The 12,984-nt window shown below is 52.9% G+C and overlaps 2 non-coding genes across 2 annotated transcripts; one reads left to right on the top strand and one right to left on the bottom strand.

Moving 5' to 3' along the window:
* Positions 1 to 1,162: 1,162 nt before the first annotated feature.
* LOC128589424 (U1 spliceosomal RNA) lies at positions 1,163 to 1,326 on the bottom strand. Its single transcript, XR_008381006.1, has one exon. It is a non-coding gene; the product is annotated as a U1 spliceosomal RNA (small nuclear RNA).
* A 7,777-nt stretch (positions 1,327 to 9,103) lies between these two features.
* On the top strand, positions 9,104 to 9,267 carry LOC128589412 (U1 spliceosomal RNA). The gene has a single exon (XR_008380998.1). It is a non-coding gene; the product is annotated as a U1 spliceosomal RNA (small nuclear RNA).
* The last annotated feature ends 3,717 nt before the right edge of the window (positions 9,268 to 12,984 follow it).

Genomic DNA, 12,984 nt, shown 5'->3' with positions numbered 1-12,984 from the left:
AGGAGTTTGAGGATGCTGTCAGCTAAGCTGACACCACTGCACTCTACCCAGGGCGACTAAGTGAGACTCTGTCTCAAAAAAGAAGAAGAAAGAAGAAAAAGAACCACACCTAAGCAGCAGAGAGATGAGCACTGATCGAGGGGGAAAAACAGAGAGAGACAGACAGGAAGGATGGGCGCCCACTGTGGAAGTGGAGATGAGAGACAAGACATCAGGCAGGGGCCTTTTCCTTCCTCGCGACAAAGGAGGCCGTTCGCCGTCTAGGGTGAAGGTATCTTGCTCTGTAACCCAGTATCTTGCTCTTGCTCTGAAAACCTGTCTTTGGTTTCCGCAATAAACTTTGTTTCACGCCTGCCTTGCTTTGTTGAGACTGGTCTTTTCTGGGCTATAGAGCACACCAAGAACGCAGACAACTGCCTGAACCCCCAACACTCCCTTCTCCCCTGGTTCATGGGTTCAGAACCTGGAAGCAGGCCAATACCTGCCCTCAAGTCCAGGGGAGCTGAAAGAGCTGAAGAACGAAACGAAGAGTCTGCACCAAGATCTTCCTGCAAGAACGCGGCGGGCCTCTCAGCAGCTGCTGTGGGAAAAGGAGTCCCTGTCAAGGGAAGCTTCTGCGGCAGACTCAGGCCATGGAGCAACCCCAACCGGAGAAAGCTCGGGGCGTAGTGGCCCCGAGTTGCGGAAGACGCAGAAACTCCCAGAAACCTTCCGGACAGCAGAAACGACGCCTTCGGGTCGGGCGGAGACAGTTGCCGCCTGAGAAGCAGGAGAAAGAGAAGCAGGATTAAATTAGCGTCATCGTTTGTTTGGAGAGCGTGCTACCCAGACTTACAGAAGAACCGCGACTAAGGGCGGAACCTGTGGCTCAAAGAAGTAGGGCGCCGGCCCCACCTACCGGAGGTGGCGGGTTCAAACCCGACCCCGGCAAAAAAACTGCAAAAAAAAAAAAAAAAAACAACAGCAATTGGAAAAGCGCTGGGTGGACACCCACTTGTTGACTTGACGGAGCTAGCAGTAACCGCGCGCGTGGTCAGTCCTTGTGATCCGCGAAAAACCAACGCCAAACAAAAGCTCGACACGCAGCTTGAAACTCGCAGCGAGATTGCCAACGAGAAACAAAAACCCGCACAGAACTCTGATATTTCAAAACCACCATTATCAGGGGAAAGCGCGAACGCAGTCCCCCACTACCACAAATTATGCAGTCGAGTTTCCCACATTTGGGGAAATCGCAGGGGTCAGCACATCCGGAGTGCAATGGATAAGCCTCGCCCTGGGAAAACCACCTTCGTGATCATGGTATCTCCCCTGCCAGGTAAGTATGAGTTGCAGCTCCCGCCTCCGCACACACCCTCGCGCCCGCCCCGCCTTCAACACACGGTCGCTCGCCCCGCGCCGCCCTCACACCCTCACTCCCGCGGGACCCCTCGCTCCAGCCGTGCCGCTCAGGAAAACGGCCCCGGCACCGCTCCGATTTCGCCCACGCGGGGCGCCCAGGCCCAGGCTGTGTGGGACCGGCAGGCTCTGCGCGCTCCGCTCATCTACATACGCCACGCCCCGCTGCGGAGGGGAAGCATCCCGCGCTCGGATCTGTCCCCCGCCCTGACGCCGGACTCGCTCTCCCGGGAGTCTCGGGCCTGGGTGGGCGCGCGGCCCACCGGACTGGGACCCGCGAAGACGAGAGCCCCGCGGCCCCCCAACCCCTCCGCCCAGCCCTTGAGGGACGCCACCGCGGGGCCGCGTCAGGACTCGGGTTTGGTCTCACCTTCAGGAATAATGACACGCAAGAGTATCGATCAGACGCAAAATATTTAGTATCAAGACTTTCGTCACCGATCTGATCTGAAATTGTTTTAATACCCATTCGTGATAGTCGCTTAACCTCTAACAGAAAAAGGAAAACTGGAACAGAGTATCAAGGCAAGGCGTCCGTTCACTGTGTTGTGTGGGGCGGGGAGGGGGTGTACACTAAAGGGCCTCTGAAAATCAAGCGACTGGCAATGCCACATTTCCACCGTAGGGGACTAGGTTGCCTGTTACAGACCGGCTGGACTTGCCTACAGAGGTTTTGTTCTCGAGGTCTGTGGAGGTGAAAGGTAACCAGAGGTGGCCAGTTGTGGCTCCTCTTTTCCAGGTGTGAACGGAATGATGGACCTGTTGGGAGTTCCTGTTCGTGGGTGGTCGGTGCTAAGCGGCAAAACAAGGCAGGAGAGAAGTCTGGAGATTAGAGGCCCTAGGTCTTCGTGGGGTTCTAGCTTGTCAAACTCAAAGAGAGCAGAAAACATAGAAGCATTCTTTTAAACTGTTGGTTGTTTCAAGGAGAGTTTCCCACCTCGGTGTGCATTTGCTAAAAAAAGAAAACAAGGGATTCTCTTAAACGGCTCCCCCCCCCCCCAGTACACTGATGGAGATCAGGAAATTAACATTGACACAACATTAATATTGCAGACTTTATTCCCTTTCCACCAGTTGTTCCAGTAATGTCCTTTATAGCTAAGGAAATTTCAAAATCATGCGTTGTATTCAGTTGTCATGTCTTTAATATGAAAATGGTTCCGGGGTCCTTCTTTATATTTCATGATGTAGGCGTTTTGAAGATGACAGGCCTGTTATTTTGTAGACTGTCCCTAAATTTTTGGCAGGTCCTGTGATTCCTCAAAATCACATTCGGGAATGCATTTTCCCTCCAGGGTAACAAAGAGAGTGTATTTAAGAAGAACAAAGAGAAAAATCTACAGCCCTTCCAGAGTTGGAAGTGGATCCCTCTCGTGGAGGAGAAAAGGTGAGAGAGAGAGAGAGACCATTTGGGAATGTATTTTTGACATGAATACTACATAAATGTTATGTTTGGGTCTGGTGCGATGGCTCACACCTGTAATCCTAGCACTCTGGGAGGGCGAGGCGAGTGGATCCTCTGAGCTCAGGTGTTGGAGACCAGACTGAGCAAGAGGGAGACCCCGGTCTCTACTATAAAGGAAAACAGCTAGCCGGGTGTTGTGGCGGGCGCCGGTAGTCCCAGCTATTTGAGAGGCTGAGGTAGGAAATTCTGTCGGCCAAGACTTGGTTGATGTAGGGCGGTGCCTGTGGCTCTGTAAGGCGCCGACCCCATAAGAACTAGGGTAGCGGGTCCCTGTATTCTCATCTGCTCGGGAGGCTGAGGCAAGAGAATCGCCTAAGCCCAAGAGCTGGAGGTTGCTGCAAGCCGTGACGCCACGGTACTCTACCGAGGGCGACAGAGTGAGACTCTGTCTCTTAAAAAAAAAAAGAAAAAAAAGAAGACGGTTGACGTCAAGTTTATGGTCCTGCGTTTTACACCCTGGCGATAATGTCGAAGAGGCGGATCTGTGAATCCAGTCCAGGCCATGTCTATGTTATTATATTGAGTGCAAAGTGGGACTAACTGTACTGGAAGTCATTACTGGAAGTCCAGAAAGGAAAATTGAAGTCAGTATTGAGGTTATTGTTCTGAGTTGTAATGTTTGTTTTAATTTTTAAAATCGACATAATTGCATACGTTTATGGGGTATGTAATAATGTAAATGATTCCAACTTTAGTTAAAAATCCCACTAGTAGCACCTTTGTTTTCATGACAAAACAAATGGAAAAGCTCCAAAGTTGAGGGAGTAACTATATTTGATTTGTGACCAATTTTACAACCAAAATTTTACAATTCTCATGTGTCTTAGCCCCCTCATATTCCAAAGGAGTTTTCAGTGTTCACATCAGAATTGAAGCAGGCAGCTAAGTGGCCTTGACTTGACAGGGATGAAATAGGGTTATCTCAGCTCTGTTGGCATAGCAACGCAGTCTTAGAAAAAGTAGAGATAAGAGAGGTCTCAGCACAAATTGCTGAACAGAACTTTGTAACTTTCTGTACACTGATGCAAGTCTCAAGTTTTTCCCAGTAACAGCAGACTCTTGTTACAGGCCTAAGATAACTACAGCCCCTTACTCTACCAGATTGACCCCTGAAGAAAGACAAGCCACATGCCACTGCAGATTGTGCTCAAGAGCCACTCAGCCTGCACACAAGGCTAAAAGAATGAACCATATTAACCCTTAACTCATTATCATACTAAAATCCACACCTTGGGGAGGGATTTGTCTACCATTTTTGTTCATGGGATGCACATACACGCCTGATTCCTCACTGTGTTTTTGTGCCCTGCACTCTACCCCAAACATGCAATGGGGTTCACTCCCTTTATACATTATTCATTTTCACTTCCATAAAAACACTTTGACCATGCTACTCTGGGAGGTAGATTCGAGGTAGCCTGTGCCTCAAATCCTTTCTCCCTTGACAATTGTCCTTGTCTCAGTAATTGGCTTCAGTGCAATGAGCAGCAGTGAACCCCCACTTCATGGGTTTGTTCATAATTTAAGGCCTTTGGGGTGGCACCTGTGGCTCAGTGAGTAGGGTGCCAGCCCCATATCCAAGGGTGGTGGGTTCGAACCCGGCCCCGGCCAAACTGCAACAAAAGATGGCCGGGTGTTGTGGTGGGCGCCTGTGGTCCTAGCTACTCGGACTGGGAGGCTGAGGCAAGAGAATCATTTGAGCCCAAGAGTTTGAGGTTGCTATGAGCTATGAAGTCACAGCACTCTACCAAGGGTGACAAAGTGAGACTTTGTCTCAAAAACAAAAACAAAACCCACCACTTTTGGGGACTTCATGCCTGGGCAGGCTCCTCAGTTGTGGCCCTCTCTGTGGTCAACCCTCCTTCCTACCCCATTCACCCCAGCCCAGCCCAGGTCAATGTCAGTCTCAGGCCAGGCTCTGTACTGCCTTGTGGAGTGGTGTAGGTCTCTTCCCCCCTCTCTGTGCCTCGGTTTCCCCCTCTTGAGTTCCCTCGGGCCTAGAAGGGTGGGAGTTGTGAATAGAGGGCAGTGTCTCTTCCAGAAGGATTTCTCAGATTTGAGGAACCTCTTACTCCAAAAAAAGGGGAAAACTTTTTCATTCAACATGGTAAGGGGCAAGCTTTGGTGTGCCCCCCGCTGAGGAGCAATCCCAGAAGGGTGGGTGCTGTGTTACTTGCTTCCTGAGGTTTTGGGGTTGGCCTTTGTATGGGGGTGCTAGGATCAGTCATTCTGGTTTCGGCCTCTCTGTCATAAGTAAAGGAACCAGTAGCCCCAGGGCCAGCTCTTGTTTGTACATTGGTGTGGGTGCTTTAGGAAAGAATGTGAATGGAGAAAAAGTAGCCACATGTCCACCCTCAGATTTGGTCTCTAGAATCTGAGGAAGATTTTGAAGGCCTTAATTTTTTTTTTTTTCTTTTAGAGACAGAGTCTCACTCTGTTGCCCTCAGTTGAGTGTCATGCCATCACACTCACAGCAACCTTCAGTTCTTGGGCTGTGGCGATTCTCTTGCCTCAGCCTCCCAGGTAGCTGAGACTACAGGCGCCTGCCACAGCACCCAGCTATTTTTCTTTTTCCTTTTTTTTTTGCAGTTTTTGGCTGGGGCTGGGTTTGAACCCGCCACCTCCAACATATGGGGCCGGTGCCCTACCCCTTTTGAGCCACAGGCACTGCCCCACCCAGCTGTTTTTCCCTGAGTTCAGGTGATCTGTCCGCCTGGGCCTCCCAAGTGCTAGGATTACTGGCGTGAGCCAACACATCTGGCCCTGAAAAGTGGGTCCTGAAACTTATAAGTGCAGCTGGGGGTGGGATTGGTAAATACCCTCAGGAAACAACCCAGTTTCAGTCCTAAGGGTTCACCATAAAGCAGCCACCAGCCAGGCTATATGTCAATCCTCTGGCAGGCAATCCTCAGAATTGAGAACCTTTGTCCATTAGTGTCAGCCCTCAGGGTGCCATCATGGGGGCCGGCTCAATGTCCATTGTAATGTTGGTGCAGAGCGGTTGCTGAGTGAGATACCTCCTAGACCTGGCACTGCACTTGACCCTATGCCATCTCCCTTCATGGTCAGTTTTGTGTTCTGAATCTTGGTAAAGGGAGCTGTGCTCTGAGCAAAGAGCTACAGTCAAGGCCAGGACAGACGAGTCCTTCCTCAGGCAAGTCTGCTTCTCTAGTATAGGCAGCTAAGACAAGACGCCAGGGCGGCACCCTGAGGGCTGCCCTGAAAGGCGTGCATGTGTGATAACATGTCGAGGGCAAGGGGAAGAGTTCGCCAGACAGAGTTTAGAGCACATGCTGACCCTAAACATTGAGGGTTGGGCTCATTATGCTTTTCCAGCTCATGCTTGATCATGCGGTAGCGGCCTATCCGGATGTCTGAGATCTTCATCCCAGTCAGGGCAGCGGGGTTGGGCTAAGGGGGACCGAGCCTTCCCCAGCCTACAGAGGCGGCGCCCCCTGCTGAGCCCAAGCGCCAGGTGAGAAGAGGATGTTCGCAGGAACACATCCAGGATCCCAAGATTCAAGACCTGGACCCTTCTGTCTTGGCCGACAGAATTTCCACCATAGACAGAACAGTGGAAATTAGAAGCAAGCCCACTAGCGATTATCTTAGTTCTCTCACTTGGCTGGGCAGGAGTCTGACGAAGAGAAAAGGTCGAGTGTAAGACCGCGCTAAAAGTCAGGGGCTTTGTCGGTGTAACGTTCCATGAAATTCACCCGCTTCTCCGAAGAGAGAGCCAGAAAAATGTGAAAGGAGGGGAAAAAACGCCGGGAGCCCGAACACGGAAACAAGTAAAAGACCCCGTAGAACCCTAACCAGTTGCCAGCGGCATGGGAGATACCTAACAGATGTACTTCCCGTGGCATCCTAAAGGTGTCTTTCCTAGGGCGAGGGTTATCCATTGTACTCCCGAGGTGCTGAGCCCTGCGGAAAGTCGGTTGATTTCGTTCGCGTTCTCCCATCCCATTTTTGGATCCCACCCTTCTGGGATTGCTCCTCAGCGGGGGGCACACCAAAGCTTGCCCTTTACCATTACATACCCCATAAACGTATGCAATTATGTCGATTTTAAAAATTAAAACAAACATTACAACTCAGAACAATAACCTCAATACTGACTTCAATTTTCCTTTCTGGACTTCCAGTAATGACTTCCAGTACAGTTAGTCCCACTTTGCACTCAATATAATAACATAGACATGGCCTGGACTGGATTCACAGATCCGCCTCTTCGACATTATCGCCAGGGTGTAAAACGCAGGACCATAAACTTGACGTCAACCGTCTTCTTTTTTTTCTTTTTTTTTTTAAGAGACAGAGTCTCACTCTGTCGCCCTCGGTAGAGTACCGTGGCGTCACGGCTTGCAGCAACCTCCAGCTCTTGGGCTTAGGCGATTCTCTTGCCTCAGCCTCCCGAGCAGATGAGAATACAGGGACCCGCTACCCTAGTTCTTATGGGGTCGGCGCCTTACAGAGCCACAGGCACCGCCCTACATCAACCAAGTCTTGGCCGACAGAATTTCCTACCTCAGCCTCTCAAATAGCTGGGACTACCGGCGCCCGCCACAACACCCGGCTAGCTGTTTTCCTTTATAGTAGAGACCGGGGTCTCCCTCTTGCTCAGTCTGGTCTCCAACACCTGAGCTCAGAGGATCCACTCGCCTCGCCCTCCCAGAGTGCTAGGATTACAGGTGTGAGCCATCGCACCAGACCCAAACATAACATTTATGTAGTATTCATGTCAAAAATACATTCCCAAATGGTCTCTCTCTCTCTCTCACCTTTTCTCCTCCACGAGAGGGATCCACTTCCAACTCTGGAAGGGCTGTAGATTTTTCTCTTTGTTCTTCTTAAATACACTCTCTTTGTTACCCTGGAGGGAAAATGCATTCCCGAATGTGATTTTGAGGAATCACAGGACCTGCCAAAAATTTAGGGACAGTCTACAAAATAACAGGCCTGTCATCTTCAAAACGCCTACATCATGAAATATAAAGAAGGACCCCGGAACCATTTTCATATTAAAGACATGACAACTGAATACAACGCATGATTTTGAAATTTCCTTAGCTATAAAGGACATTACTGGAACAACTGGTGGAAAGGGAATAAAGTCTGCAATATTAATGTTGTGTCAATGTTAATTTCCTGATCTCCATCAGTGTACTGGGGGGGGGGGGAGCCGTTTAAGAGAATCCCTTGTTTTCTTTTTTTAGCAAATGCACACCGAGGTGGGAAACTCTCCTTGAAACAACCAACAGTTTAAAAGAATGCTTCTATGTTTTCTGCTCTCTTTGAGTTTGACAAGCTAGAACCCCACGAAGACCTAGGGCCTCTAATCTCCAGACTTCTCTCCTGCCTTGTTTTGCCGCTTAGCACCGACCACCCACGAACAGGAACTCCCAACAGGTCCATCATTCCGTTCACACCTGGAAAAGAGGAGCCACAACTGGCCACCTCTGGTTACCTTTCACCTCCACAGACCTCGAGAACAAAACCTCTGTAGGCAAGTCCAGCCGGTCTGTAACAGGCAACCTAGTCCCCTACGGTGGAAATGTGGCATTGCCAGTCGCTTGATTTTCAGAGGCCCTTTAGTGTACACCCCCTCCCCGCCCCACACAACACAGTGAACGGACGCCTTGCCTTGATACTCTGTTCCAGTTTTCCTTTTTCTGTTAGAGGTTAAGCGACTATCACGAATGGGTATTAAAACAATTTCAGATCAGATCGGTGACGAAAGTCTTGATACTAAATATTTTGCGTCTGATCGATACTCTTGCGTGTCATTATTCCTGAAGGTGAGACCAAACCCGAGTCCTGACGCGGCCCCGCGGTGGCGTCCCTCAAGGGCTGGGCGGAGGGGTTGGGGGGCCGCGGGGCTCTCGTCTTCGCGGGTCCCAGTCCGGTGGGCCGCGCGCCCACCCAGGCCCGAGACTCCCGGGAGAGCGAGTCCGGCGTCAGGGCGGGGGACAGATCCGAGCGCGGGATGCTTCCCCTCCGCAGCGGGGCGTGGCGTATGTAGATGAGCGGAGCGCGCAGAGCCTGCCGGTCCCACACAGCCTGGGCCTGGGCGCCCCGCGTGGGCGAAATCGGAGCGGTGCCGGGGCCGTTTTCCTGAGCGGCACGGCTGGAGCGAGGGGTCCCGCGGGAGTGAGGGTGTGAGGGCGGCGCGGGGCGAGCGACCGTGTGTTGAAGGCGGGGCGGGCGCGAGGGTGTGTGCGGAGGCGGGAGCTGCAACTCATACTTACCTGGCAGGGGAGATACCATGATCACGAAGGTGGTTTTCCCAGGGCGAGGCTTATCCATTGCACTCCGGATGTGCTGACCCCTGCGATTTCCCCAAATGTGGGAAACTCGACTGCATAATTTGTGGTAGTGGGGGACTGCGTTCGCGCTTTCCCCTGATAATGGTGGTTTTGAAATATCAGAGTTCTGTGCGGGTTTTTGTTTCTCGTTGGCAATCTCGCTGCGAGTTTCAAGCTGCGTGTCGAGCTTTTGTTTGGCGTTGGTTTTTCGCGGATCACAAGGACTGACCACGCGCGCGGTTACTGCTAGCTCCGTCAAGTCAACAAGTGGGTGTCCACCCAGCGCTTTTCCAATTGCTGTTGTTTTTTTTTTTTTTTTTTGCAGTTTTTTTGCCGGGGTCGGGTTTGAACCCGCCACCTCCGGTAGGTGGGGCCGGCGCCCTACTTCTTTGAGCCACAGGTTCCGCCCTTAGTCGCGGTTCTTCTGTAAGTCTGGGTAGCACGCTCTCCAAACAAACGATGACGCTAATTTAATCCTGCTTCTCTTTCTCCTGCTTCTCAGGCGGCAACTGTCTCCGCCCGACCCGAAGGCGTCGTTTCTGCTGTCCGGAAGGTTTCTGGGAGTTTCTGCGTCTTCCGCAACTCGGGGCCACTACGCCCCGAGCTTTCTCCGGTTGGGGTTGCTCCATGGCCTGAGTCTGCCGCAGAAGCTTCCCTTGACAGGGACTCCTTTTCCCACAGCAGCTGCTGAGAGGCCCGCCGCGTTCTTGCAGGAAGATCTTGGTGCAGACTCTTCGTTTCGTTCTTCAGCTCTTTCAGCTCCCCTGGACTTGAGGGCAGGTATTGGCCTGCTTCCAGGTTCTGAACCCATGAACCAGGGGAGAAGGGAGTGTTGGGGGTTCAGGCAGTTGTCTGCGTTCTTGGTGTGCTCTATAGCCCAGAAAAGACCAGTCTCAACAAAGCAAGGCAGGCGTGAAACAAAGTTTATTGCGGAAACCAAAGACAGGTTTTCAGAGCAAGAGCAAGATACTGGGTTACAGAGCAAGATACCTTCACCCTAGACGGCGAACGGCCTCCTTTGTCGCGAGGAAGGAAAAGGCCCCTGCCTGATGTCTTGTCTCTCATCTCCACTTCCACAGTGGGCGCCCATCCTTCCTGTCTGTCTCTCTCTGTTTTTCCCCCTCGATCAGTGCTCATCTCTCTGCTGCTTAGGTGTGGTTCTTTTTCTTCTTTCTTCTTCTTTTTTGAGACAGAGTCTCACTTAGTCGCCCTGGGTAGAGTGCAGTGGTGTCAGCTTAGCTGACAGCATCCTCAAACTCCTGGGCTCAAGCGATCCTCCTGCCTCAGCCTCCGCTGGAGTGGCTGGGACTACAGGTGCCCGTCATGGACACCCGGCTAGTTTTTGTTCTTAGTCGAGATCCGAGTCTCGCTCTTGCTCAGGTTGGTCTCGAACTCCTGAGCTCAAGCAGTCCACCCCCCTGGGCTTCCCAGAGTGCTGGGATTACGGGCGGGAGCCACCCCGCCAGGCCAGTCTTACAAAATGTTGTACCTAACCTCACCCGCTAGACTGTAAACTCCATGAGGTCAGGGGTTCGTTGTCTATTTTGTGGACTGCTCCAACCACAGATGGCTAGAATAATGCCTGGCTACGATAAGAGGCCTTTAGTACATTTGTTGGATTAAGGCTCCCAGGTTCTGGTTTTGAGCCCGCACAAGATCCTACCTATCAGACAAATCACGGGTTGGAAACACATTCCCTGTTCAGCTCCACCAGTAATTTCTCTCAATACCACTTGCTTGAGCTCCTGGGTGAGAGCTGTAATACAAATATAGTCCCCCAGCCCACGGGGGAGGGACCTCCAGTCCACACACCATCTATCTCCAAGCCAGCCGTCAGCCCCTTCTCATTTGAGGACACTGTTGATCGTAATACAAACAGCAGGAAAAGGCAAGTCAAGGGTAAGCAGTCAGCACCTTATTTGCCTCACGCTCCTCTCCTGCCCCTTCTGTTTATCCATGGCTTCAGTCTGGGTTAAGCCAATGAAGGAAACCAAAATATCCCTCCCCAAAAGATTGAGGAGTGTTAAAAGACACCGGAAACGTAAGGCGACACTCTGTCTCGGCCTTTCCCGGCCCTGACGGCAGGACATAAACCCTTCTTGACTGGAGACGGCTTAGATACGGCCCAGTGGGCACCAGAGGCACTCGCCTGTCTTACCAAAGACTGGACTTGCTCTCTCCTCTGGTCACTAAATAGGATTTATGGCTCTTTGTTAACATACTACTTAAGCAAGGCCCATAAGCCACTGCCTCAACAGACAGATACGTTCGAACCTCGAGGCCTCTCCTGCGTGGCGGGTAGAGCAGAGCACGAATTAATAAACTTCTGCTTGTTTTTCTTTTGTTGATTTGACTTTTGTTTTCATCAGAGCGTCTCGACTAAAAACCTAACAAGGAAAAGAAGATAAGCTATGTTTTCTCTCCTACACTAATATTATCTTGCCTGGATTGTGCAAGTCTTCTTAAGTGGTCTCCCTACTCCCCCCGCCCCCTTGTCACCCTGACAGCCAGAGTGATTTTATTTCATTTTAGGTTTTTGGATCAGACCAAGCCACTCCTCTGCTCAAAACCTGATTCACCCAGATTTACGATCTTACCTCTCTTAGATTTCACACCTCTCTTTAGTGGGGCTCCGGAAACAGTAGCACCCACCCCCACCCCCGGCCGCACCTGATCCTCGCGGCTAACTCCCTCACCTTCTTCAAGGCTCCCGCTCACCTGGTGCCTTCTCACCGTGGGCAGCCTCTTCCGTGTTCTCCCCCCAGCACCCACCACTCTAATTTACTCGCTGTGCCTGGCGTCGATATTTCTCCCACCTGCGCTCCTCCTCCAAACAGGCCTTTTGGCTCCCGGGTGCCAGCACCGCGTCCGGCGCAGGCCACGCGCTACCGTAAAGGGCGGCCGGAGCGACGGAGGCACTCGGAAGATTTCACGCGGAGCCAGGAGCCACGCGGGGTCCACCCGAGGCGCCGGCGCAGGGCTGCCTGGCTCCATCACAACGCCGGCACCTTCTCCAGTCCACGCCAGAAAGGACCGGGCGGCACTCGGTGAGGCCGCCCGGCCAGGGAGCCGGGGCCGAAAGGCTACCGGGGAGGGACGCCCCGCCGTTGGGGCTGATGGGGACTGGGGCGTGGGCGCGCCTGGTCCTGGCTTTCTTCCTTCAAACTTAGACGCCCGAGTTGTTCTTCCAGCGTTAGGAGGTTGGGCTGCTACCTATTCTGGAGCGGTCTGCGCCGCTTTTACTCCGGAAGACACGACTCAACGTCAACCGGCAAAAAGGCCTTTCCTGAGTTTTCCGTCACTTGAAGATAGCTCCAGCTGGCGAGGACAGAAGGGGCCGAAAATGTCTCTGGTCGCTTTTGGCTGAAAGGAAAGTGAGACCAAACCCGAGTCCTGACGCGGCCCCGCGGTGGCGTCCCTCAAGGGCTGGGCGGAGGGGTTGGGGGGCCGCGGGGCTCTCGTCTTCGCGGGTCCCAGTCCGGTGGGCCGCGCGCCCACCCAGGCCCGAGACTCCCGGGAGAGAGAGTCCGGCGTCAGGGCGGGGGACAGATCCGAGCGCGGGATGCTTCCCCTCCGCGCCGGGGCGTGGCGTATGTAGATGAGCGGAGCGCGCAGAGCCTGCCGGTCCCACACAGCCTGGGCCTGGGCGCCCCGCGTGGGCGAAATCGGAGCGGTGCCGGGGCCGTTTTCCTGAGCGGCACGGCTGGAGCGAGGGGTCCCGCGGGAGTGAGGGTGTGAGGGCGGCGCGGGGCGAGCGACCGTGTGTTGAAGGCGGGGCGGGCGCGAGGGTGCGTGCGGAGGCGGGAGCTGCAACTC

Source organism: Nycticebus coucang, chromosome 6, assembly GCF_027406575.1.
Source record: "Nycticebus coucang isolate mNycCou1 chromosome 6, mNycCou1.pri, whole genome shotgun sequence".
NCBI lineage: Eukaryota > Metazoa > Chordata > Mammalia > Primates > Lorisidae > Nycticebus > Nycticebus coucang.
Note: the sequence above shows the minus strand (reverse complement) of the source record. Positions and strands in the feature narration are given on the sequence as shown.